The 23,577-nt window shown below is 41.1% G+C and overlaps 1 pseudogene; it reads left to right on the top strand.

Annotated features, from left to right (window-relative positions):
* The first annotated feature begins 395 nt into the window (after positions 1 to 395).
* Positions 396 to 6,411, top strand: LOC110740896 (annotated as a pseudogene).
* Positions 6,412 to 23,577: the final 17,166 nt, after the last annotated feature.

Raw genomic sequence — 23,577 nt, 5'->3', positions numbered from 1 at the left:
CACGCCTGGCTAATTTTTTTTGTAGTTAGTAGAGATGGGGTTTCATGGTGTTGCCCAGGCTGGTCTCAAACTCCTGAGCTCAGGCAATCCGCCTACCTCTGCCTTCCAAAGTGCTGTGATTACAGGTGTGAGCCATGGCACTCAGTTGTCTGTTGTGCATTTTATTCTATTTCCTAATTTATAAAGTTCATTTATCCAAATCTTCTTTCCAGAACTTTATTTTTCTGAACCTTTATTTGAAGGTTTATTTCTTTTTTTTACTCTTTAGCTTTTTACTTTTATTTTTTAATATGCATATCCAGAGTTAGAAATTTTCTCTGAGCTCTGCAACCAAATCTAATGTTATTTGATATTATATGGAACATGTCTTTTTATATTTTTTTATTGTGGTAAGAACACTTAACATGAAATCTACCCTATTAACAAATTTTAAGTATACAATGTAATAATGCTAACCACAGGCACAATGTTGTACAGCAGATCTCTCAATCTTGATCACCTTGCATAATGACAGCTACACCCATTAAATAGCAACTCTCCATTTCTCCCTCTCCCCACTCCAACTCTTCTTCAACTCAACTAATCGCTTACCGTACCCCCATACCCAAGCAGCCAAATGTTGCTGGAGAAAAATCACACAACCAAGGCTATCAGGACCCATTTCAAATTTATGACCAAAAATCTTCAGTGAGCACTCAACACTATCTGACAACTAAACTTCCCTAGTAAATTCATTAACCTACTCCCAAGATGACTATTACACACTTTCTCCTCAATCCTCAAATCTCCAACATCTCCTCCCACCCAATTTCAGCCGAAGACCTTGTCGTATATTTCATGCAGAAATATAGATGCAATCATGTGAAAACCATTTCAACTTCCCACCTTCATTCCACAAACTTATTTATATCTGTAGTCACATGCTCTGGTAAACTTGTGCCCTGTTTCCCAGTTTGCTGTCCTTCTCATGAGCTGGGCTCCTGAAACAGTTTCTTCTTTTCTGTGTCATCTATTCCTTCCTAAACTAAATCTTTAAGCACTAGCTCCTCCAGCAATTTTTTTGTAAGTCTCTTCTCTGGCTACACTTTTTTCTTTAGTGATTACAAAAACCCCCATGTCTTCAAATATCATCCAAATGTTGATGATACCCAAGTTCATTTTACTAGTCCAGACCTCTTTCCTGAGGTTTAGATTTGCATGTATAAACACATCTTTATTACATCTCTGTACATTTAATAGGTGACTTAAATTAACATGGTTGAAATTGAGCTATTGATCTTCCCTATCAAAAAAAATCATCCTAAATTATTTTCCTATCTTAGTACCACCATACACCCAATTTCTCAGGTCAAAACCAGAGTCATCTCCTTGGATTTCTTTCTCTCAACTCCACATTCAACCCCACAACAAGTCCTGTCAGCATGACCTTCAAAATTTATCCTGAATCCAGACTCTTCTTGTCATCTCCACTGCAATCTGTTCAATCTACACTATTGTCTTCTCTCCCTTGAACCACAAGAAGAGCAACAAACAAGAAAAATAAGTTAGATATATAGCGTGTTTCATGGTGATAAGAGCTAAGGAGAAAAAGTAAAGCAAGGAGTCAGGATAGAAAGTGTTGGATTGAAGGGGTTGACATTTGAGCCAGGGCAGCTATGGGGGTCTCAGGCTTTAAGATGGGAATATGCCTGCTCATTCAAGCACCAGTAGAAGACACGTATGGCTGGAGCAGTTAAAGGGTGGGAGAGGCAGGAGATTAGCTCAGAATGGTCATGAATGACAGGGGTGTGGGACAGCCCAGTGGCCAGGACAGACAGAGCCTGGTGGGTCACGGAAGGGACTTGGGCTTTCACTTTGAGTGAGGTGGGGAGCCTTTGAAAAGTTTTGAACAGAGAAATGGCTTCCTTTCAACACGATCATTCTACTGTGGTGTTGAGAATAGATTACAGACAGCAAAAGTGCAAGTGGGCGGTCAGTTGAAAATAATCTGTTACAGAAAGTAATCTAGTAATTGCAGTATTGCTATAATGTATTCTACAGCAATCCAGGTAAGAAATGTGGCTTTGACCAAGAAGGTGGCAGTGGGGTAAGGTGTAGCGAAAAGTGCCAGAATTTTGGATATATATGTATTAGTTCTTACATATATAATAGCTCTTATCACTATTTTTTGTATATATATACATACACACACACACATACATAAACATAATCTTCAGTTAGAGCTAGTAAGAGTTGCTGAGAGACCAAAAGTGGGTGTGAGAGTAAAAGAAGAGTCAACAACACTGTCTCCAGCATTTCTGGAGACCTTTTGTCTTCACTTTACTTATTCCCAATTAATAATTAGAATAATCAATGAGGAAGGCTGGCAGACTATGGTCACAGTGGGTGATGGGGATGTGGACAGGGTCCTTGCAGGAAGTCTTGAGGTATCCCTGGCTTCTGGGACATGTCAGGAGAAGGGAGCACTGGCTTTTCCATCATCAAGCCAAAGATGCCCCTCTTTGGGAATATGTTTAGTCCCAAGAAGATGCCTCCTTGGAATTCTGCTTCTCTCTCCAACCTGATTCTTTGGATCAGTCAACCCAGGAGATGGAGCTGGGCCTGGACTATGGAATTCCCACTATGAACCTGGAAAAGGTTCATAAAACAAAAACGAACACAAAGCCTGAAGTTTGAAAATGACCAGTGGATAGCAGAGACAGGGATTAGTGGAGGTGTGGACCGGAGGGAGGCCCAGTGCCTTCACAGGCAGAACCAGCAACTGGAGGAAGAGAACAGTCTCTTGCAGCTGAAAGTGGACATCCTGCTAGACATGTTTTCAGAGACCACTGCTAAATCCCTTTTAATGGAGAAGGAATTGGATGAATGGAAGAGTGTCTGCCAGAGGAGAAAAGGAAGACCCTAAAGACATTCATTAGGAGAACAGGGAGAAAGCCACCGATCAGGGGAGTAGGATGTGGCTAAGCAGATTTTTTAAATTTGTTTTGTTTTGTTTTGTTTTGTTTGCGGGGGGAGGGGTTGTTTGTTTTTACTTTTTAGCCACACTAGCGAATTAAGTCCTGGAGACAGTATCATATAATGGGGCCAACAGGCACTGATACCCTTGGGTTGGCAATAAGATGGTGAAATTTATTGGAGGAAACCAGGCCTCCAGGCCAGGGCAGTAACTAGGAAAGCGCTCCAGATGCACTGCTAGGGATGCTAGCCTGTAAAGAAAACCTCAGGGAGGTCTGGGGGTGGTGATAAGCCTTGGGGTGCCCTCCACACATGTAAGCATGCAAATGTCCATGTCCCAGAATCACCATGTTGGACAGACACCATTGGGAGAAGCAGCTGGAGCTCATCATCTCAGCCCGTTTAGTGTTTGGGGCACGACGCCAGTTCAAAAGAGCCTGTATTTGGGCTGCTTGGATGGGTGGCTCTGTTGGTTCTCTGCCCCTCTGACCACTGTCTCCCTGTCCTTACAGAGTACTTGTTCCCCACATCCACAGCCTCCTCAGCTTCCTCTTCCCAGCAGCATGCACCAATCTTCCACTGCAACACTGTATTTTGTGCTACTTCCTGTTGACACTACTTCTTTTTCATTAAATGATTGATGTTAAAATTATTTTTAAGTCCATGAAAATGAAGTCTTGTGTTTCTTTGAGTCAGTTTCAGAATTTCTCTAGAAATGTCTTTCTTAGGAATGTCACTAGTCAGTCCTCCAGTAGTAAGAAGGCCACTAGCTCTAAGGAGATAATCATTAAAATCAGTGACTCTGGAGCATTTTGTTGAGCAATGCTATGTTTCTCCAACATTTGAATTGCTTTCATCAACGCCCATCTGAGTTGGTTTTAGCTTCCATCAGTGATCTTCCAGGCTTCCCTATGATCAAAGGAGAGGCTTCCCAACAAAATGCAAATCCTACTACCCAAGACACATGGCAAGGTGTGTGAGAAGAGAAGTATGGAGAATCTGTAGAAGCACTGGGAGCCACATTGTCACCTCTGCTCAGATAAATATACCTACAGAAGTCACTTCAGCAAACGGACCCTAAGCAGCCTCCAGTAGAAGCACAAGCACGGCTCTGGAATTCAGTCACCTGGAGTCTCAGGAAGAACACCCACCTGCCCTGTGACTATGGGCAACCACTACGCTTTAGTGCTCCCATTCCTAAATCTCTTAAATGAAAATATTAAATGATTCTTGAGGTTGCTCCCAACACTGATATTCTATATTGTAGACACAATCTAGCTAGATTTTATGAATACAGTGGGGTAGAAAGTCAACACTATCGCGTTTTCTCTCCTCCCATCTTATCCAGAGATTTGTATTTTATGAGCAGAGCACTAAAGACAATCACAAATAGATAGAATTCACCCAAGTACTTATACCAAATCTTCTCTTACCATACTGATGCCTTTCAGCAAAAAAGGCATGAATATTGTTGGGCCACAACTTTAGACTTAAGGGACTGGTGCTGTTAAAAGTATAAGATGACCTTATAAACTTCTCCTTCTCATTTTTCTTGTATTTTTTGACTAATCCATTCAGATTTCCTTAATATATCTTCAATGAGTATATAACACTTTTTAAAGGCTATGTTTGACTTTATACCTGGCCCCTTTATTATTGTATTAGTTATTTGTTGCTGTGTAACAAAATACCCTAAACTTAGTGGATTAAGAAAACAATTACTTATTAGCTCACATTTTCTGTGGGTCAGAAATTCATGAGGTCATGGTTAAGACACTGGCCGAGGATGCAGTCTCATGTGAGGGCTTAATTGGGGTTCCTTTACATAGCTGTTGACAAGAGGCCTGGGTTCCCCACCAAGGGCACCTCTCATTAGGCAGCTTGAGTGTCCTTACAGCATGGCCTGCTTTCCCAGAGCAAGAAATCTAAGAAAAAGCAAGGAAGAATCTACAGTATTGCCTTGTATGACCTAGTTTTAAAGGTCACATGCCGCCAGTTCTACCTTGTTCCATTCATTAGAAGCAAGTTGCTAAGCCCAGCTGCATTCAAGGGGAGGTAAATAAGGCTCTATCTTTTAAGAGATTGTCAAAGAACTTGTGAATATGTTTTAAACCAACAGATTATAAACACTTTAAAAATACTCTGAGTATTTTTAGAGCTAGTAGTTCTAGGTTCAACTAAAACCTCAGCCAGCCATGAGTAAACTTTAGAACTAGAAGAAAGCATTACAGAGTGTACATTATGGCCCAATGGGAAAATGTAAAAGTAACCACAGGCAGTATTGAGTCTAATGAAAACATAGTATCCTAAGAAGAGCCCACTTGTGGATGTGACAGCCCTAAGCTTCAAACTTGGCCTCCCATTCCTCATTGTGTGAACACTTAATTTCACCATGCCTCAGTTTCCTCATCTATAAAATGGGAGGATTAATACTTATTTTATAAGGTGTTATCAAGATTAAATGCAATATTTTATATATAAAGTTACTAGCACAAAATCTGTCATATAGTAGGCACCCAATAAATCTTTTTTCTTCCCAATTTACTTGCTCCACTAACAGGTGGCAGAGCTAGAACTAAGGTGCTAATACCCAGATCTGTGCCCTTTCTAGTACATATTCTTAAGTTACTTGTCATTTTTCTTATTTGGATATTACCTGGATATTTTGGAGGTAGATATCCTTTATCAGCCCTTTTGTTAAAGAATTTGTATTGGTCATTTAGATTTTCATTTATCCACATGCTGCTAATATGTTCTTTAAAGAAGAATCTGCCAGTGTGCTTTGTAAATTGGCGAAACAACATAATAGGTAGAGTAGGGGGCACTATCATATCAAGGAACTGGTATGTATCCCCAACAAACCCAGTGGCCAGAGTCTAAGTAAGCAGACCCATATGCTCATATGCCGAGCAAGAAATTTCTACTGTAAACACCCAGCAGGACACATTAAACCTCAGCCAGCCAGGAGTTACCCTCCATTGAGTGGGGAGGTGGACAGGTTGGTGAGCAAGGTGTTCCTTTCCGGCTTCCTCTTGTGGAGATTTTAGCTTCAAGTCTTTGTTAACCTCTGTGCTGACCTGTATGAGTATGAGGCCACTCTCCCAAGGCTCCGACCCGTGCTACTAGGTTACTATTTGTGGTCCTTGGAAGAGCTCTGAAAGGCTCACTAAACCCTCTGCACTTCCTTTTCTGGCTATATGATAGTCCTTGATGTCTTGTTAATCTTGATAAGGAGCTAATCCCCACACCCCTAAAATCAGTCTTAGGCAAAAGGAAACCATCTGAGGAACCCAGAGACTAACCCAAAAATTTTTGCACAAAACCACCCACAGCTGTTTTGAGATAACTGACAGCATTTAATTTCATGAGGAAAGCAAAAGAATGTTCTGTTACAGGCTTTGCAGATTGCCTTTGCAGGGGTAGTTGTGCTTTTCACTACTAACCATCCATTCTCCTCTGAGGCCCTCACTCACAGCTACAGCATGAGAATCACAGAAAGACCTTCCCTGACCACCCCAGCTAGAGCACTCCTTTTCCACACCCCACCCAATCCCCCAGCATTTTACTCCATAACATCTATCACTCTCTGAAATTTTCTTGTGTATGTGGTTATTTACTTGTTCACTGCCTCTCTCCCTACTAAACTCTAAATGATACAAATGTAGCCACCCTCTCTGTCTTATTATCCATAGCATGCAGAAAAATCCACCTAAAATATAATTTGATCAGTGGATGAATAAATGAATACATAATAGCTAAATGTATTGACTGTTTTACAGTATATCAGTACTTTTTATTTAATCTTCAAAATAACCTGATAAGCCCTATTATTATTCCCATTTTATAGAGGAGGAAAGTGAGCCCCAGAGAAGTTAAGTTACTTGCTCAAAGTCATCATTCTAGCAAGAAAAGGGACTAGACTTTGAACCCAGAAACCACGATCAGTCTATAAAGGGGTCCCCTCAATATTCACCCTCTTTTCAGCCCAGCTCTGAACAATTTGAGAAATAAAACAAAAGAACAATAATGGGGATGGAAGTGCTATCTTTATAATTGATGGAGGCCAAGTTGGAAGACATTGAGTATTAGGCCTTCAGGAAAATAGACATTAACATTAAACCCCAGATCTGGCAGTCCTGTGCTCTCAGCCCTGGGAAGCAGTATGGAGGGGTCCTGCCAGAGGGGCTTACATCAAAGAGGGAGCAGAGCAATATGCCCAAAAGGAAAGAAGGAACCAAGCAAGGCCAGCTTCTTCTCAAATTGACCAATCAAATAAGCCATCCCACCTCTCTAGGGCAGAGTTGGTAAAAGGGCACAGAGAGGCCACAAGTTACATTCTCTGAGTTCCCTTCACAGGAAGAAAACAAAAGGATTGGGGAGATCACATCATTCTAAGAAAGCTTCATGAGTATGGGGGGAAGGAGGGGTGCACACACACCCACACACATACGCAAAAGCATGACCAGCACTGCACACCCCACAGAGTGCCCTGTACACCATTTTTGCAGACTTCAGCTTTAAACTAAAGTTGAGACAATTGTCTCAACACTGACTGATATTACACAGCTAACTCTGCTATGGGTGATTTGTTGCTTCTGATGCCCAGACAAATACAATTGGAGCAGAATTTAAATACATGCCATTTCTGTAGTCTCTGGAGCACTGATTTTAAATAAGGCTATAAAGGAACTCTGGGCTAGGGGAGGGGGCAGGAAGAAAAGGTAAAGTAAAAATTTTTAAATCTGAGTGTGAGACCATCTGAGATGCCTAGCCCCGTGAAGCCACCCCACCTAGTAGCCGAAGGAGCAGGGATGAACTGTCTCTGTTGAGTCCCGCCCAAATTCCAGATGCACAGAAGCATGAACTGTAAAATGGTTGCTACTTTGAGCCAGTAATTTGGGGGATAGTTGGTCACACAGCAATAGACAACTGATACAGGGGCAAATAGATGCAGTATTCTGTGCATTTTATTTGATTATGAAATTTTTCTCTGTAAGACTATTCTACCTAACAGATTCTGGGAAATGCTGATCTAAGTAGTTAACATGATGGACATGTCTAAATCATGGTGAGACAACTTCTTAAAAAGTGATGGCTATGGCCTCAGAAATTTCCTTTTTAAAAGATCTATTAGTCTTTCATGATCTGCCATTAGTTTCAAACACAATTTTTACAAGTTATTCATTCATTCAACAGATACTTGTTGAGTGCTAGAACAGATCATGTCTTCCGAAGGCAGCCAGAGCAATACCTCCCATCCCACACAGCCTGTGTCCAGTGTGACCTTGACACTCCTCCGTCAAGCGGAGGGGTCTATGTCCCTTTTCTGAGAATCAGAGTGAGTGTGACTTCCTGAACAAGAGAGTACTGTGAAACGACTGTTGTGTGACTTCTCAAGCTAGATCATTAAAATGCCAAGCACTTTGTCTTGCTATCTTGAGAGGCTTGCTCTTGGAGCCTAGCTGCCGTGTGATGAGCAAGCCCAGCTAGCCCATGTGGAGAGATCATGTGGGAGGATCACATGTAGCTATCTTGGCTGACAGTCCAACCGAGGCTCTGACCAATAGCCAACACCAATCAATAAACACATGGGTGGATGCCACCCAGTGGGCACCTCTGGGTATTCCAATAGCTAGTTAATGTGTGAATATTCTGACTGACTGTCCAGCTAAAGCCTCAACCAACAGCCAGCATCACCCAGTCGTATGAGTGAAGACACCGTTAGATGATTGCAGCCCCTAGACATCTGGTCACACCTGGCTTCTTCTCAAATATCATGGAGGCCCCAGATATCAGGGAATGGAAACAAGTTGTTCCTGCTGTGTCAAATATCTGATAACAGAATCCATAAATAAAATGGCTAGGTTTTGGAGGGGTTCGTTCATGCAACAATAGCAGCTGCGACTAGTAGGCATGTGCCCACTGTGTGTAAGGCACTGGGATTAATGAGGTGGAGAGTGGAAAGAAAATTAAGACCTCAAAGATGTATTGTTTTAGTTCCATACTTTTTTCTCTTCTTTTTTTCTTTTTTTTTTTTTGAGACGGAGTCTCATTCTGCCATCAGGCTGAAGTGCAGTAGCACAATCTCAGCTCACTGCAACCTCCGCCTCCTGGATTCATTCAAGTGATTCTCCTGCCTCAGCCTCCTGAGTAGCTGGGATAGGCGCATACCACCATGCCCAGCTAATTTTTTTTTTTTTTTAATTTTTGGTGAAGAAAGGGTTTCGCCATGTTGGCCAGGAAGGTCTCTGTCTCCTGACCTCGTAATCCACCCACCTCAGCCTTCCAAAGTGCTGGGATTACAGGCGTGAGCCATCGCGCCTGACCTAATTCTATACTTTTACCTATCCAATTTCACCATCCTTCTTATGTCAACTTAAATGTTTCCTCCTCTAGAAAGTTTACCTTATATGCCATTCACTTTCAGACTTCTTAACTTCTCCTACTGTGGCTTATAACACCTAGGCCTACCACATCATAGCTTCGGCAAGTTTTTCCTTTGACTGACTCTCCTTGTCTATTTTCTTCTGATCCACAGTAGACTGCAGGCTTCTGGAGAATAGACATTGTCCCTATTGTCCCTTGTTTCCTATGATAATTCTCAGCAACTAGCTCAAATCTGATACATTTGCTGAAAATATTCCATATATTTGTTGGAAAAAAAAAATGAAAGCACTATGCAATAGGTAAATAAATTAGTCTGCTTTGCTTTTCCTCAAATGTCTTCCTATAGATATGGAGATGAATATTATTTTCTCTCAAAAACAAGAACATATATTTTTTAATAATATACTCTACATTTATAGCCAGTCCTATCTCTTTCACTTCCAGCTTCATGCAGCCTATATGCCAATCATATCAAACTCTTTGCCCTCTTCTACATATCCATGGCCTTGGCCTTGTGCCTTCTCTTCCATTACTAGGAATTCTCCTCTTTCCTCTATCTGAAGAACTCCTATCCTTTTTTCAAGATGCAACTTATATTACCTCCTTTGTGAAAATGTCTACAAATGTTAAGAACAGAATTCTTTATCTTCTGTCTACCTATAGCATGTTGTGTTTACCTCTGTTACTGTAATATATTCACTGTAATTATTTGTGTATATTTGATTTTCATATCCAATTTCCCACTCTGTCTGTTCCACACTCCCATGGACTCCACCTGTAACCCCTAGTGGATGAAGGACTTCAGATGCACTCTGTTTTTAGGCTACACTGTTGAGCTCCTCTAGGTCAAGACATTTTAGGAGACTACTTTAATGTTGGTCTTTGTTTAGTCCCTTGAGCATAAGTCTCAGGAAGGAGGCAAAAAGGAAAAGCTACATGATGAACTCCAATTTTCCCTTTTAGAAAAGCTCCAGCCAGGTGCGGTGGCTCATGTCGCTAATTCCAGCACTTTGGGAGGCCAAGGCAGGCAGATTGTTTGAGCCCAGGAATTCAAGACCAGCCTGGGCAACATGGTGAAACCCTATCCCTACAAAAATTAGCATGGCATGGTGGTGCACGCCTGTAATCCCAGCTACTCAGGAGTCTGAAGCAGGAGAATTACTTGAGCCTAGGAAGCTGAGGCAGCAGTGAGCCAAAATCATACTACTGCACTCCAGCCTGGCTGGCTTCACAGAGTGAGACCCTGTCTCAAAAAAAGAAAAAGAGAAACAGAAAATCTCAATGACATTGGTCTGGGCAATGACGTTTTGGTTTTTTGTTTTGTTTTGTTTTGTTTTGTTTTTTAAAATAGAGCCTCACTCTGTTGCCCGGGTTGGAGTGCAGTGGTGTGATCTCGGCGTGCAGTGGTGTGATCTCGGCTCACTGCAACCTCTGCCTCCCAACTTCAAGTGATTCTCATGCCTCAGTCACCGAATAGCTGGGATTACAGGTGTGCACCACCATGCCCAGCTAATTTTTGCATTTTTAGTAGAGACGGAGTTTCACCATGTTGGCCAGGCTGGTCTCGAACTCCTGGCTTCAAGTGATCCACCTGCCTCGGCCTCTCAAAGTGCTGGGATTACAAGCATGAGCCACTGCACCCAGCCTATTATTTTTTTTATATGACTTCAAAACCATGGGTAACAAAAGTGAAAGTAGATAAATGGGATTGTATCAAACTAAAATTCTTCTGTACAATCAAGAAAACAGTCAACAGAGTGAAAAGACAACCTATAGAATGGGGAAAATATTTTCAAACTATACATCTGATAAAAACTGATATGGTTTGTCTCTGTGTCCCCACCCAAATATCATCTTGTAACTCCCATAATTCCCACATGTTGTGGGAGGGACCGAGAGGGAGATGATTGAATCATGGGGGCGGGTCTTTCCCAGGCTGTTCTTGTGATAATGAATGGGTCTCACAAGATCTGATGGTTTTAAAAATGGGAGTTTCTCTGCACACGCTCTCTCTTTGCCTGCTGCCATCCATGTAAGATGTAACTTGCTCCTCCTTGCCTTCTACCATGATTGTGAGGTCTCCCCAGCCATGTGGAACTGTAAGTCCAGTAAATCTCTTTCTTTTTTAAATTTCCCAGTCTCAGGTATGTCTTTATCAGTAGCATGAAAACGGACTAATACAAAAGCTTAATATCCAAAATATATAAGGAACTCAAACAAGTCAATAGCAAGAAACTGAATAACTCAATTAAAAAATGGGTAAAGGAGAATAGACAATTCTCAAAAGACTCATAAATTGATGAAGGTATAGGAAAAAATGTTCGACATGACTAGTCATCAGAGAAATGCAAATTAAAGCCACAATAACATACCACCTCACAACTGTTAGGATGGCTATTAACAAAAAGATGAAAGATTTGGCAAGGATGTGAAGCAAAGAGAACCCTCACACACTGTTGATAGGAATGTAAGTAAGTGCAGCCATTATGGAGAATAGTATGTAGGTTCCTCAAAAAATTCAAAGTACAACTACCATGTGATCCAGTGATCACACTACTGGGAATGTATTCACAGGATATGAAATCAGTATCTCCAAGAGATAGCTGCACCTTCATATTTATTGCAGCATTATTCACAATAGCCAAGATATCAAATTAACCTAAATGTTCGACAGTGGATGAATAGATAAAGAAAATGTAGTATTTATGTACAATGAAATACTATTCAACCTTAAAAAAAAATAAGGAAGTTTCATGCTGTTTCAAGGGAGTAGTTAAAAAAATAATAATAAAACAAAATAAGGAAGGCCTGACATTTGCATCAGCACAGATGAACTGTGAGGACATTTTGTTAGGTGAAATATGAGATGAGCAGAAAGGCCAATACTGCATGATCTCACTTATACGTGGAATCTAAAAACATCAAACTCAGGCCAGGCACAGTGGCTCACGCCTGTAATCCCAGCACTTTGAGAGGCCGAAGGGGGCAGATCACAAGGTCAGGAGTTCGGGACCAGTCTGACCAACATGGTAAAACCCCATCTCTACTAAAAATACAAAAATTAGCCTGGCTTGGTGGCGTGCACCTGTAATCCCAGCTTCTCAGGAGGCTGAGGCAGGAGAATTGCTTGAACCCAGGAGGCGGAGGTTTCAGTGAGCCGAGGTTTCACCAGCCTGGGTGACAGAGCGAGACTCCATCTCAAAAAAAAAAAAAGGTCAAACTCACAGAAGTAGAGAACAGATGGTGATTACCAGAGTCTGGGAGCAGGAGGTGGTTGGAGAGATGTTGGTCAGAGGATGCAACATTTCAGTTAGATAGGAGGAATATGTTCAAGAGATCTATCGTGCAACATGGTAACTGTAGTTCATAACAATGTATTATATTCTTGAAAATGCGGTGTTCTCACTCATAGGTGGGAACTGAACAACGAGATCACTTGGACTCAGGAAGGGGAACATCACACACCGGGGCCTATCATGGGGAGGGGGGAGGGGGGAGGGGGGAGGGATTGCATTGGGAGTTATACCTGATGTAAATGACGAGTTGATGGGTGCAGCAGACTAACATGGCACAAGTATACATATGTAACAAACCTGCATGTTATGCACATGTACCCTACAACTTAAAGTATAATAATAATAAATAAATTAAAAAAAAAAAAAAAAAAAAAAAGAAAATGCGGAGAGTGGATTTTAAGTGTTCTCACCACAAAAAATGGTTAAGTATGTGAGGTAATACATGTTAATAGCTTGAGTTAACCATTTCACAATGTATACATATTTTAAAACATCATGTTGTACATACATCTATAAAATTTTTGTCAATTAAAAAATTTTTAATTATCTTCTTTCCCCCAGGAGATCCTTCTATCCTCTTGTAAGTGATTACCCTACCTCCAAGCAATGTCCTCCCTCCATGCTAGGATTCACACAGCTTAGGTCTGTGACTGAGATCTTCTGCACACTTGCTGGTACTTCTGTCCTCCACAATGAGTAAATTTCTCCTCAAGGGGCAAAACCTTGTCTTCAGTGTCCACATACCTATCCGAGAACTGCCATTGTACACCACCTAATAGGAGTTCAGTGGCTGAATAAATGATTGATGGCTTATAATACCTTTCAAAGGGCTTCTAGTTATTATTGTTATGCAATCAAATTGTTTTAACTCATAACTTTTAAATAAGAATAAAGACTGGTGTGATTTATACATGATCTTGGGATTGCTTGAAAATATCATATAGCATACTTATTTTCTTCACCACAAATGGATTTAGATTATACACATATGCTTGTTATCCCCATTGTTGTGATATATGCATAATTGCTCTCCTCCAAGAATATTTAATCACAGTAGGTGCAGCTTTAAATAATATTACTTAATATATTAGAAATCCAACATCCATCAAAATAATGTGGCACTGCCTTATTTATGAGGTACTAGTCTACTGCTATAGAAATGATATCAGATAGCAACAAAAAGGATAGATTTGACTTCTCATAGAACTCGCCCCAAAACAGAAGGCTGACCTTAGCTCAGTACACTTTATGTTTGGTATTAAGCTTATAACATTTCATCGGCAGCACATACACAAGACACAATGCTATAGCTTGCATAACACAGGATTTGACATCCCTTTATCTGATCAGAGTTAGATTGAATCTTTTTATTCACCTTAGTTAAGTTCATTGGAATGCAATAAGTAAATTCTTTTTTCTGTAATATTACAAAATGTGGATGGTGTCTTGAATATATAATTTAAAATAAGTCTCTAATGTTTTCTACACTCACTTGGATGTGATGTAGGCAAGATAGAAAAATTTGCTCTTGGGTGTGGTATAGTTTATATGATTAAATGCTTTATTCATACTCATATGTCAATCTATTAGTGTGCTGTTAATTCAAATGTTACTATGATGTATTTTATCCCCATTAGCACATTCATCACAGGTGGATGTGAAACTTAGACAAAGGTGTATGTTCTCATTAATGATGAGCAGCCTATTCATCTTACTGGAATGTAATTAATGTTAGTTACAATCCTTAATTTTTCACTGTTTGTCATGATGCATATTTAGCATTTCTCTTGTCCTTTATCAACCAGCTCCTTCTTATCACACAGCTAATTCAAAAAGACATATATTTAACTAAATCCAGTGCTTCATTTAAAAAGTATCTTACTATGTATGTTTCTTAATGTTGTGGCAGTTTCCAAATAGTGGGACTTCATATTGGCTGCATAACTGCAAAAACAATATTAAGGGGATGATTTGGTTCACCTTTCTTTTAATGTATGGGATTAATATAATTCATTTGCTAAATTAAATAAAAAGACTTTCCAAAGATGTATTTATATTCTGCAGTACAGCATCAACTGAATAGAATAGTTTTTTAGGTTACAGCAAAGAAAGAGCATGTTAAAAGAAATACATGCATTGCTATGTATTATACAGATGCATAAATACATACATATATCTAGTGTTCTTTCTATCTGTAAAAAGTGCTTTATATATGATAACTCATTTAATCTCATAATAATCCCTATGAGGTCATAATCCTATTATTTCCATTTTACAACTGAGGTAACAGAAAGACAGAGAGGCTAAGTATCTTGCCCAAAACCACATAGCTAGTGAGTATGTGGATCCAGGCCCAGGGAGCCTGACTCCAGAGCTCGTGGACTTAATTCTGCCATGCTGCCTCTTGTATTTATAACTCCTAATGAACTTCTTCATTTAGTGGTAGTACATTAAATATGCATGGTGTCTAAGCTAGGATTCTGATTTTACTGACATTCAATGATCTTTTTGTCATTTTGCTTTAATTTTACTCTAGTGGCATAAATGTGTTGAGTGAAACATCTATACACTATTTGCAAAACAATAAACTTTAAGCTCTTTGAGGTCAAAGAAGACATTTTATGTGACTTTATCCTCCCTGTATCTGTACATGTATATAAATACAATACACATACAGTAGATTTCAAGCTATGTTACATCTCCAAGTTGCAAAGCCAGTGATAAAGCAAGACAGAAAAGCATACCTATAGGTGGATATTTCTCACAGACAGAGGCCACTCTGGCTCTAAGAGGGCTGTTGTCCTTCCCACTAGGAGTTTTCAAACCACTTAGGGACAGCAACCATTAATAGGCATTTTTTTTTTTTTTTTTTTTTTTTTTTTGAGACGGAGTCTCGCTCTGTCGCCCAGGCTGGAGTGCAGTGGCGCGATCTCGGCTCACTGCAAGCTCCACCTCCCGGGTTCACGCCATTCTCCCGCCTCAGCCTCCAAGTAGCTGGGACTACAGGCGCCCGCCACCACGCCCGGCTAGTTTTTTGTATTTTTAGTAGAGACGGGGTTTCACCATGTTAGCCAGGATGGTCTCGATCTCCTGACCTCGTGATCCACCCGCCTCGGCCTCCCAAAGTGCTGGGATTACAGGCTTGAGCCACCGCGCCCGGCCCATTAATAGGCATTTTAACCAATAAATAAATTTTTAAAATTTGGGGTTCAAAGGAAAATGAGATAAATTCGGCCTCACACAGATTACAATTGTGAGGCTATGCTAATCATGTATCTTAAAGGTTTTCATATGAAGTTCAAGCATTTGGCTGTGTCTCTTCTACTCCAAATACCTGTTTAAAATTCAGTATTGAGTGGGTATTAAAACGGATATGATATCTCTTAATATTTCTTACTCCACACTCAGGTTTTCCGAAACTGTAGCTCTCTTTACTTTTCTGCAACTGAACTGAGAATCTGTCTCAATAGAAACTCAAGTCTCCCTTCTGTCCTCTAAAGGAAAATGTTTTCCAATTCATAGAAATATAGTCAGATCAGAGCTTGTCTAATGGATTCACGGTAAATTTGGTCAACGTAGAGTCTCCCCTTCACCCAGAGGAGATATATCAACTGTGCTTCCTCCCCTTGGGGGAAGCCTCGGGTCCTCAGCCTCTATCTGTCCACTGGGCATCTTCAGAAACGTAGGGATCCTGCCGGGTTCTTTGCTGTCCTCATCTCTTCATGCGGGTTCCCACTAGCATGGTGATGTTCCCATCCGGCCTCCAGCCATGCTCCTCACCCTGCACCTGTGGCTGCCTTCCCCCACACCAGTTGTAGGACACCCCAGTTCTGCCAGCTCTTGACATAGGTCTAAACTGCTGCGGGCCATGCAGGAAAGGGTTTCAGGCCTCTGTGTCCTCTCAGGACCTGAAAATGCTCTGGGAGGCGGTCTCAGCCCCAGCTGCCCGCACGCTGCACAGGAGTAAGAGGCCACTCTGCCTACACCCGCAGCTCTGCACTGCCTTGCAAGCCAGGCAAGCAGAGCTGCTAACTTACCTGAGGGTCTGTCACCTGCGTGTATGGGACACAGGAACAGCGTAGAACCCCTGTGGGAGAGACGGTCACTAACTTCTAACTATTTTGTTCTTCTTTAACTCTTTTGGGGGAGTACAGGTGGTAGCAGATAGGCTGCTTCTACCATATCGTGTGTTCTACCAAATACTTCCTGTTTCATACATGAACCCCAGCTTAGATCTTCATGAAACCTTCACCCCCACCCCATCACCTCCTAGGACCAAAACACCGCCTCCTGCCTAATGGCATAAATGGGTGTGAGAAAACTGGAGGGGAAAACGCTGTTCTGTTATCCCTGTCACAGGGAAAGCAGCAACCAGATCTTTAATTGAGTGTGTCGCCAAGCTCTTCTAGTCTAGCAAACAGCCAGGAAGTGGATTCTTTGTCCTTTCTAGTGTGTATTAGTCGTCACAGTGCACTGGCTTCTTCTCTTTCTTTAAAACCCTTTTCTACCTTTTCTTCTGTATTCAATCTGTTTTCTAGTTTCCCAATGCTGATATTTCTTCAAACCTACAGAAACAGTACGAACTACCCTACACCAGGTCATGCCTGGTGGAAGTGACAGAAAACCTTTTAGAAATACATCAAGAAACTATAGCGATCTAGTGTCATTTTCTTGAGTTTAAATGCAATTTGGGGTCTGGGCGCGGTGGCTCCTGCCTGTAATCCCAGCACTTTGGGAGGCTGAGGTGAGCAGATCACCTGAGGTCAGGAGTTCGAGACTAGCCTGGCCAACACGGTGAAACGCCGTCTCTACTAAAAATACAAAAATTAGCCTGGCCTGGTGGCAGGCGCCTGTAATCCCAGCTACTCAGGAGGCTGAGGCAGGAGAATCTCTTGAAACCAGGAGGCGGAGGCTGCAGAGAGCTGAGATCCTACCACTGCACTCCAGCCTGGATGACAGAGCAAGACTCTGTCTCAATAAATAAATAAATAAATAAATGCAATTTGGATGTACCCACTGCCATGCTGTACACATTTTAAATGAAAAAGATATTTTAGTAAATATCTTTATGGCAAAACACAAATTATTTCAAACCACACCCACATTTAACTGTTTTCTGTTCTCTTTCCGTAGCACCCTCGAGTACTGCGAACTCAAGAGCACTAAGAATTGTCTCACTCATAAATAAAGATTGAGCACCTCTTGTCTTAAAATAACTGATTATCTGCCCATAAAGCCATATAACCGCACACACATATCCTCGCAGGTTACCGTGAGTTCATGAGATGAATCAAAGACCACCAGAGAAAGTTGCTAGCTGTCCATTTTACAGTGTCTGCTTTGTTATGTGTGGACTTTGCTTTTTTCTCCTTTACTTAACATTCAACGTCAACGTCTCATTCACTGGAAAATTATTCATAGCACATCAGTAAAGACAATGAGAGTCTTAGGGTTTTTATTTTGCAGGCATTACATAAGCCATCCGACGTACACCCCAAGGGACTGGAAAGGAAATTATTTTTATCTCTATTTTAAGCAAAAACAAAAAGTTAGGTTGGGGGGGGGAGGCATCTATTGGTTGACTCTCCTTTCTGACCTCAGGTCAAGAGGCTGTCAGGCTAGAAACACAGATCTCCCTGCTGCCAGTACGTACCTTTGAAGTTGTTCCCCCTCTGATATGCAGTGCAAAAGCGTGCGCCAGCCAGTGTATGCCAACCTGCGTATCAGCTCTGAGAGGTGATACTACCTGTTCTTGTTTAATTCACCCTCACCTGGAGGTTAACTAGCCTGATGGTGGCAGTGTGAGATCGTGAGAGCTGCAGACCACGCTGTCCGGACAGTTGCTCCCTGAAAGGAAGTGGTGGCCCTTCCTCTGGCTTCCTGCCATTCCCAGGGTGACCCGTGTGCAGTGGTGATGGTCTGCTGATGTTGCTGCCAGGCAGATTTAGGTGAATCAATCTCTCTGCATGGAGCTTTAAACCAGTGTGTATGTGCTACACACCGAGCCCTTTCTTCCCCTGTCCCAGAAGAGGCTTCCCTGTTGGAACGAGGCTCTAAGCTTTGTACAATCAAAAGCCTTTGATTAAATCGGACCCAGTCCTTCTACTTGCCATGGCATTGTGTGACCCGGGAACACAGCAGGGCTACAAAACAGCCCAATCTGTCACTAGGTGGGCTGACCAAAGCAGGGCTAAACACACGGTTGATTTCAAGCTACGTTACATCTCCAAGTTGCAAAGCCAGCGATAAAGCAAGCCAGAAAAGCATACCCGTAGGTGAATATTTCTCACAGACAGAGGCCACTCTGCCTCTGAGAGGCTGTTGTCCTTCCCACTGGGAGTTTTTAAGCCACTTAGGGACAGCAACCATTTGAACAGAAAATTGTTCCTGTTTCTAAATGATTTAGAAAGAAAGAAACGAAAAGAAAGAAAGAAAGAAAGAAAGAAAGAAAGAAAGAAAGAAAGAAAGAGTCTCTCAGGAAATATATTGCTTTTCTGACATTTAATCCATAATATACACATATGGTGACACACACAAAAAAAGGCCAGTTTATAAGATTAACTTAAAGAGGTATCTGCTCACTCTGCTCTTCACTGGCCGCTGGCGTCACCCCACACACTGTTTTTGTCCAACAGTTGTATTGCATTCGCTCCCCTGGCCTCTCAGCCCTCCAGACAGAACTCAGGCGAGCTCCAGCTTACACCTCTGTTTGCCAGAACCCCCCCAACCCACCTCCGCAGAGCCAGAATGAGACATGTGGGTTTCCTGGGTCATGATTTGGTACCATTTTAAGTCAATGTCCTTTAAAGAATCACTCAGCATTCATATAGTGAAAAAAAGAGAGTGCTGCATAGGAGAAGAGCATAAGAGGACACCGTGACAGTCCTTTGCATAATACCAAAGCCCTGAACTTAGCTGGCCCTCCCCTTCTCGGGGGCACTTTGTTCACCACTTGTGGTTAACTCAAGTATGCTCCTCGCACCAGAGAGTTCTCCAAACCTTCTCCCTACCCTAAAGGGTATATCAACAGATTCCTTCCAACAGGACACACTATTCTCCCTGAAATGCATCCTAAATACAATTTTCTCCATCCCTTCCATTTCTACTCTGTTTAAAAGTCCTTAAAAGTGGATGTCTCCAGTACCACCTGCCCAGTTCAACCCTCATTCCAATTCTAATGTTCTATCCCACCTCAGCTCTGAATAGATCTGAGATCTGACACAGGGGTTGATTCCATGGGGAAGAACTGAGGGATCCAAGCAGTAACAATTGAGGAGCAAGTGAGGAGAGGGCACTAGTATCAGAAGCAAAGAGCATTAACAAGCTGAGCAGCCACCTAAACCCTGCACTTCTCTTGAGGCTGGGATAAGGGTTACAGTCACTGGAGGGCTCTGAGGTAGTCTTGCTCCCTAAGACTCCCTGAATCACCTCTGCCACACAGACTGCCCCACTCCCTCCCTAGGAGGAGAGTCACCCACCCACCCATGTAAGTCTGGTCTTTGCAACAAATGAAAGGATGTATATTCACTTGAGCTCAAGTTTCATCATTTCTTGAACGCTTTGGTTTGAGTTCCATTTTTTTTAAATGTCGACATTTGAATATTAGTATGTATTATCGAGAGCTATAAAATCAGGAAGGATAATAGGACATCCTTATTGACACAGGGTGTGTCTGAGGGCGTATTTGCAGTGAAGATTAATTTCCAACACATTTTCTTATAGGCAGTTGCTCAGCGTCACCAACCCCTGGCTAATACATTAATATTATTCAGCAAAAAACATTTCTTCCATTTCATTTGTTATTAAATTTATTTTCATTTTCATGGAAATCAGTCCCTTTCAAGTCCATTTAAGAGGAATATTTCATAACTTTATAGTGTGGGAAGTATTTTTATTTAAATATTTGCTACAACTAAATGGAGGACTTAAACCTTTCATCTTTAAAGGTATTTTCCTTGTGGTTTGTGAATGCTTTGTGTGTATAAAAGATTGTGAAACTATTAAACATGACACAGAGAATTAAACAAAAAGGAAATTAATTTCAGCTCCATTGGCTCCATTGGTATTATTTATTATAAATCAATTAAATAGTAGAAATTTATTTTTACATTTGAAAACGTGTAAGCTTTTAATCTGCCTCATACAGAAAGAAATAAATGTCTGGAATAATAACATCAGCAGGGGAAATCGTGTTGCAAAATTTTTAATTCTATACAACTATGATTGAGTTTTTCTTAGTGAAAATAAATAAAAGGTCAAAAAAAAGGTGGATTCTGTAGTGTGCAATGCTTCTAAGAGAAGTATTTGATGGAGTGTTTCATGGCGTCTTAACTGCTCTGATAATGCAGCATTTGGGAACCACGGGTACTATAGAACTGTGTCATTTCTACTTTGTAGTTTTCATTTATTTTTATACCCAACAGAAGAAGCAACATTTGTGTATGCCTGAGACTTGACACGGTCAGGTCTTTGTCTCATTTTTTAGAAAAGCAGTATTTTTTCCCCATCTATTTCTAATGTATTTTGTTTACTTGTTTTAGAGATAAGATCTTGTTCTGTCACTCAGGCGGGAATGCAGTGGTGCTATTTTGGTTCACTACAGACTTGACCTCCTGGGCTCCTGCCTTGACCTCCCAAGTAGCTGGGACTACAGGTGCACATCACCACGCCTGACCAATTTTTAAAAAATGTTTTGTAGAGACAGCGGGGTCTCACTATATTGTCCAAGCTGTTTAGACTCCAGGCCTCAACGATCCTCCCACCTCAGCCTCTCAAAGTTCTGGGATGACAGGCTTGAGCCACTGCACCCAGCCCTAATGTATTTTGGATGTAAATCATTTTGTTATTATTAAAAAATGAATCATTATTCATTTCATATGTACTCAAAGTATGTGAGACAGGAAAAAGAAGCAGTGCCTTACAATCAGCGTGAGTCACTGCACAGTGGCCACCTGCAGTGGTGAAGTAAAGGGGCATGCAGGAAGCTGAATCCCAGGTCAAAATCAAGCCTTGGTCCAGCCTGAACAGAATCACTTTCAGAATGCCTTGGCATTAGTCAACCTGGCTTCTAGAAATACTTGTATATAATAATGAGAAACTGTTCGTCGTGATTATTTTCAGTAGCATAGTACAGCCAAGCCCTCAAAAAGAGGAAGTTTTCATTGGTAAGGCATTTCATTTAAACATTGAAATCTGGTGTAATGTGAAGTATGAAATAAGTTTTGAAAGGAAGCTGATGATTAAGAAGAAATGCAGTGGGCATTTAATAAGTGGAGGAACCGCAAGATAATTAACTGGCATGCATAAAGATTCATGCTTTATACCAAAATTTTAATTTTGCACATAAATGTGCCTGATGTAGGCAGCATTTAATCACCTAGCTGACAGGAGTAACTACTTTCATTTAACCTTGACTGAAGATCATGAATTCTAACAGGTTTAATTGGATACATCATTTAACAGAATGAACAGAGCAAATTTTTCTCAATTCATAGGTTCTGATTGACATGCACCAGCAATAAGGCGTTGCACAATTACAGCTGCTCTGCATTCCTGCCCTGGGCAGCAATTGCCATAGTGATGTGACACCACTGGATCACTGTGGCACGGGAACGATACTGAATCTCCCCTTGTTTTGAAAAGGGCAATGCTTTAAAAAAAAAAAAAAAAGGAAAGAAAGAAGGAAGGAAAAAAAAAGAGAGGGGAGCTGGAAAAGAAAGGGGCTTAGACTCTTAATTTTTTTTCATATTAATCACATTGATATGCACATCCTGTAAGGGAAGGGGTATGTCTTGTTATCAGCCACATGGAAAAATGGGGGAATAATGGCATTATCTTTTATCAGTTTAGTACAGCTTTTTTCAGAGTGTCAAAAAAGACTATAGTCACACGAAACAGACTCAAAAGAGAGAGCCTAAAAGCAAATCATGCCAGCTTGAAATCTCCAATCCTTCTAAAGAAACTGCAGTGTGATGTGGGCTCGCGGCGCTATTCCCTATGCTGGGAAAGCCGCTGCTGCTGCCTTTACTGGGAGAGTGGGTATCTCTGCCCCTAGAGTTCAGCTGTCCCCAAGGGACACAGACCCTGGGCGTGAGTGAGTGTGGAAGACAGGATTAAAAATGATTATCTTTCTCTCTCTTCCTTTGCTTCACTTACAAAAACCCAAATTAATTGAGGAGGATGAAAAACAAAAGAAAGTGAGTTTCCAAAATAAAATTATAAACCTTTTCTGTAAAAGCTTTATAACCAATAAAATGAACACTATCCAACCTTAGGAAATTGCTCATGGGCCTAATTCCTATATTTCTTGGCCAATCTCAAATACCTCAACTATCTTTATAAATATTCTAGAAAGAATCAGAAAATTTATATCTCAAGAAATACCCTGCAAGTTCTGTTAGTTTCAAATGTAGAGAAAAATTGTTAGAATACTTATTTTAAAAGACTTTCCTCTACAAATCAAACATGAATAGTTACTAGAATTCTGGCACTCTGAATTAAAATTTTAAAAAATTAACAGTTACTATTGTTTCTTCTTTTTTTAATTTTGTTTTATTTTTTGTGGAGATGGGGGTCTCAACACACTGCCTCGCCTCAGTCCCCTGAAGTGCTGAGATTTCAGGTATAAGCCACCGCGCCTGGCCCACTGTTGTTTCTTTTTTTTTTTTCTTTTTCTTTTTTTTTTTCCTTTTCTTTTTTTTTTCTTTTTCTTTTTTTTGAGACAGAGTCTCGCTCTGTCACCCAGGCTGGAGTGCAGTGGTGCAATCTCGGCCCACTGCAAGCTCCACCTCCTGGTTTCATGCCATTCTCCTGCCTTGTCCTCCCAAGTAGCTGGGACTACAGGCGCCCGCCACCACGCCAGGCTGATTTTTTGCATTTTTCGTAGAAACGAGGTTTCACCGTGTTAGCCAGGATGGTCTTGATCTCCTGGCCTCGTGAT

This window comes from Papio anubis, chromosome 10 (genome assembly GCF_008728515.1).
Source record: "Papio anubis isolate 15944 chromosome 10, Panubis1.0, whole genome shotgun sequence".
NCBI classification, from domain to species: Eukaryota; Metazoa; Chordata; class Mammalia; order Primates; family Cercopithecidae; genus Papio; species Papio anubis.
The sequence above is the reverse complement of the archived record's forward strand: the minus strand, read 5'-3'. Positions and strand labels throughout refer to the sequence as shown.